The following is a 5,422-nucleotide window of genomic DNA, read 5'->3' as shown; positions in this document are numbered from 1 at the left end:
GTATTCTTTCCACCTGAAGTGTGTTTTTCTTCTTATTTAATAGATTAAGTCAGGGATGTAGATTTGGTCTGTAATTTGGGACTCATTCTAATCACTTTACCAAAACCTTATGTAAAGTACGATGAGAAAACTTTTTGAACAAGTACTTGTTGTGTCAACAATAACATTTAATAAGCATTTTATCATTCAAATTATGTGTACCTTCTTTACAACGGGCATTTGATAAATATTGATTTTGAATCTGTGGAATGTTTTGAAATCAAACAATGAGGATTGCAAAATTTGAACCCTAGTAAATTTGTCCAAATTTTCAATCTTGGTATGTTTTTGTTTGGCTTTCAAAACATTCAACAGACTCAAAATCTAATTAAAAGATAATTGAGCACCTTTAGAACAGAGTGTGCCTTTCATCACACTCTATTATCTTATACCTAGTCGGCTTCTGCATTTAGATTACTTCCTGGTTGCTGCAGGCAGTTGAGGTTGTGACTTAGATGAAACTGGTTTGGTGTTATCAGCTAATTATGCTGTCCTGTGATACAGTGAGGAAGTCTTTTAAACTTGGTTCTGTTTTGGACTTTATCCAGGGAGGATTAAAACAGAGTCCAAGATATGGATCCCGGGGATGGCATTATAGTACATTCAGAAAGTTCTGAATTAGTCTGTAAAGAACAGTGTAATGAAAAACATTACTCCCGTGTATATAGTCATGATTATGATATCTGTGATTTGTGTGGCTTCAGATGGTTGGGTTGAATTTGCTCTAAAGATGTGATGATAGTATCACTTGCTGACTATGTTGTCATGGAGTAGATAAATTTTATGAGCTCATCTCTATAACAAATGAGATGTGGAGTGTCTTTCTATGTTAGAGTAAAGCTGTACTTTTAGTGTAGTTTTTGGAGGGATTGTGATAAATTTGATGGGTCTTTAGGGTAACATGACCCTTGCTGCTTCTGGCAAGGCATGTGGCAGGGTTAAATAGGAGGCTGGAACACAGAAATTGGGAATTTTGGAGGTGCCTGGGTGGCTCAGTCTGTTAAGCGACTGCCTTCGGCTCAGATCATGATTCCCGGGGTCCTGGGATCGAGCCCCATGTCAGGGTCCCTGCTTAGCAGGAAGTCTGCTTCTCCCTCTCCCTCCACTCCCGTTCTCTCTTGCGTGCCCACTCTCTCTCTGTCTCTCAGATAAATAAAATCTTAAAAAAAATGAAATTGGGAATTTTGTAATGAGAGATTTAAGATCAGCTGTGTACATGATGAGTTTATGATTAATCTTGGCTTCGGTGCGTCATTGTTTTTGAGCCTCAGCTCAGGTAAAATGAAGGTGGGACTGCAAAGAAATTTTTGCAAAGTCCTAGAAGTGATTTGAATTTCTATTTATTTTTCCCAAAGAAAATTGTTTTTCTCTTTTTTCCTCCCTCTCATTGTTGGTTTTATTTTTTTCTTTTATAATCTTAATAATGCTATGTGCGTTTTCTTTACTAACTCTGTTAGTTTGTTGTTGCCAATCACTCTACCTTTGTAATTTGATTTCTGTTGTTGTCTTGATGCCTTCCTGTTTTACCTATTTATTTATTTAAAGTTTATTTATGTTTTTAGTTCTCTCTACACCCAACTTGGGGCTCGAACTCAGGACCCTGAGTCAACATGTTCTTCCCAATAAGCTAGCCAGGCACCTCCTTCCTGTTCTTTTTATATTTACTTTGCTTATATGCTATTATTCACTATCCATTAAGCTCCTGCAATGTGCTAGTCATAGTGCTAGGCAGGGCTGGCAGTAATGTTGGGGAAGACAGACTGTTGTCCCTGAGTTGGAAGTTGTATTTCTGTTTCTACTTCTGTGTTTAAAAGTCTCTTTCAGATATTCCTTTTTTCTGTTTTTTAAGACCTCTTAATACAAGTAATTTTGTTGATTTGGTGCTATATGTACAGTGGTCGTTAAGAATATTTTTTAAACCAGTAGCCTTCAAGTCATTTGAAGTTTCACAGAGCCTTCCCTTGAATTTCAAGTTTGGAGATGACAGTAGTTTTTTGTTTCTAAATTTCTCTGTTAAAATACATACTTCCTCCTAAAATTGAGTTGCCTGCTGTCAAAGACGGACTTTGCAGGTTCTCCTTTTTTAGCTTCTTTCTCAAAACTACCATTTTACTCTTTACAAAAGAAAAGTGTATTTTTTTAATCCATCCTATTTTTACAACAGTGCATTCCCCAGAGTATAAGAAAATCTCCAAGGCACCAAATAAAGGGACAATTTGAAATAATTAGTCTCTGAAAATCCTATTCAAACTAAGATATAAACTTGCATCTTATTTTATATATTTGCATGATTTTAAGTAAGGAGGTGAAAGCATCAGTGTTTACTTCCTACAGATCAACCTTACATCTTTAAATAAAACATTTTTCTGATTGTTAGGAGAAATATTTTCATTAGCTTTGCCAGAGGCTACTAGAAAGTTTGAATCTGCTTTTTGTTTTTTTAAAACTTTGGGAGTTTATTGCTTAGTAGGAATTATCAGTTACTTCTTTGCTTTCTATTCATTCCTACCATATGGAGTGTATTTTAGCATCTCTACATTTTTAACATTCTGTAAACATGCACATAATTATTAATATGTAGATTTTAAGCTCCACACTTGCTCAATAACCTGTTTTGCAATTGATTTCTGGTGAGCTCTGCTTCATCTCAGTACCACAGATACATGATCTAATTTTTTTTAAAAGAGCATCAATCTGGAGTGACTGTTTGGCTCAGTCAATAGAGCATGTATCTTGGGGTTGTGAGTTCAAGCCTCACGTTGGGCATAGAGCTTGCTTTAAAAAAAAAAACAAAACAAAACCAGCACCGGGGAGCCTGGGTGGCTCAGTCAGTTGAGTAGATGACTCTTGATTTAGGCTCAGGTTATGATCTGAGGATGGTGAGACCAAGCCCTGAGTCGGCCTTGTGCTGAGTGTCAAGCCTGCTTGGGATTCTTTCTCCCTCTTCCTCTGCCCCTCCCTCCTCTCTCTTTCTCTCTCTCTTTCTCTCAAATAAATAAATCTTTATTTTTCATTTATTTAGTTTTATTTTATTGATTTATTTGAGAAAGTGAGACAGAGAGAAAAGTGCATGAGCAGGAGGAGGGGCAGAGGGAGAGGGAAAAGGAGGCTCTGCGCTGAGCTGTAATCCTAATTCGGGATTCTATCCCAGGACCCCAGGATCAGACCTGAGCTGAAGGCAGATGCTTAAGTGACTGAGCCACCTAGGAGGCCCTAAATAAATCTTAAAAACAAAACAAAAAAACCTAGCATTCAATCTCATTAAGAGATCTACATCCATTAAATTTTACTTTTATATTCAAAACACGTTTGTAATGCTTACCTTTATAGTAATATGAATTGTAATTAATCAAGCCTGGAGAAATTTAAAACACTTTTAAGAGTCTTTTGTTCACTGAATGTTTTAAAGCAATGCAAATTAATATGCATATTTGTATTGCAGAGAAATAGGACAAGGTGAACTTTTAAGCATAAAAATATAAAATTATGAGAGAATTGGAATGTGTTTCTTTTATTGGAGATAGTGGATATCAGTCCAGTGGACAAATTTGAAAGTGATGCAATAGTTTTATTTGAAAATGGCCATATTCATAAAATGAAATGAGATTTTTTGCTATAACTATTGAAACTTAGGATGAAAAATTTTGATGCCCAGGTAACTGGTAAAAGATTATTTCTCTATATATCCGTGAGGGTATTTCCAGAAGAGATCAGCATCTGATTTGGTGAAATGGGTAAAGCAGAGGATCCTTCCCAGTGTGGCAGGCCTTATCTAACCCACTGAAGACCTGAATAGAACAACAGGGCAAAGGAAGGTTGAATTCCCTCTCTGCCTAACTGTTGGCCTCAGGTCATCAATCTTCTCCTGTCCTTAGTGCTCTTAGTCCTTAGGCCTTCTCATCTAGACTGGAATCTCCACCATTGGCTCTTTAGCTCTCAGGCCTTTGAACTACACCACTGGCTTTCCTGGGTCCCCAGTGCGTAGATGGCAGATCGTGGGACTTCTCAGCCTCCATAAATCTCTCTCTTTCTCCTTTGTACATGTGTGTATAAGTTTCTCTGGAGAAACGTGTACAGTTTCTCTGGAGAACCCTGACTAATGCAACTGGTGTCACCAGAGCCTGTGAGTTTGAAGGAGGTATTCTCTTGGGGCTGATGATCAGATCTCTTAAGAAGGGGTACATTTTAGCTGGTGATGAGATGGCAGGAGCATTGCAGCTCCTCCTGCAGACGCTCAGGGAAAAGGTTGCCCCCAGAAGGTGCCCATGGCTTGGCCCCGCAGGTAAGGGAGCACAGTGGGGCGAATATTCCTGCTGCCAAGGAGGCACTGCAGACTGTGGCAGGGCCAGCTGAAGGGGACTTGGGGCCTCGGTTTGCTGCCGCTGTTGCTGGAGCAATCCTGACAGGAACTAGAAGGAAGAGGTTTTTTTCTCTCATCTGTCTTCCATGCTCCACCCAGGTTTCCCTTTTGTGGAACCAAACCAGAAGCCAGCGGGCATAGGAGTCTGGAAATTATATAATTTACATACAACAACAGAGTTGAACAGAGCTTTGAAAGGTATACTTGGAGCCAAGAGACCTTAAATAGCAAATTGGTCATTCATTATCCATTTACGTGTTTCTGTCTTACAACAACATTAACGTCTTTTTGCTTTTGCCTAGCAAGATACAACCATCCCTTTTACCAAGTTTTTTCTGTCTTTTTCCTCAGAAAAGAGGCTCAAAGTCCCAACAGTCACCATAGCAGTCTCTGAGTAGTGTTATTTTCTATTTTATTGAATCCCATCTGAATATTCTATAACATATAGAGTAAATTGTAAAGTTAACCACCAAGAGTAGTCCTTATTCAAACTAAAGAGGAGAAGTAAGTAAATATACGTTAGTATATATGTGACAAGGAAGAACATTTCCATAACTTCTACAGTCCTGTGTGCTCATGCCTTCTATACACTCTGTTCCCTTAACCCTTAAAGGGCACGGCAGCCAGTCAGAGCTCTATTCCTGGTGGAGGTCATCCAAACCCTACCCTCCTTCCCAAAGGGTCTAAAGCTTTTTGGTCTGTCTCATGTATTGCTGTAGTTTCACCATAGCTTTTACTACTATGGGGTTAGAGAATACTCAGAGTGCCTCAGAGAAGGTCTTGGGCTCCAGACATAGTCCTTCTGTGTGTCCAGTGTCAGAGCAGCCACTCGGTTTACCCTTAGTAATTGGGACCAATTGCCCCAGGAAAAGCAGTGATCCCTCCTTAGTTATTTCGATAGCAGGTGAAGCTCTCCATGGCCAGTGAAATTCTCATTTTCCCATTTTTTGGTGCCATTGTTGCGACCTCTGGCGGAAACATTTTTCTCTGGGGGATTAAAACCTCTAACCCAGCAACAATCAG

The sequence above is a fragment of the Martes martes genome, assembly GCF_963455335.1.
Source record: "Martes martes genome assembly, chromosome: 4".
In the NCBI taxonomy this organism is placed as follows: domain Eukaryota; kingdom Metazoa; phylum Chordata; class Mammalia; order Carnivora; family Mustelidae; genus Martes; species Martes martes.
The sequence above is the reverse complement of the archived record's forward strand: the minus strand, read 5'-3'. Positions refer to the sequence as shown.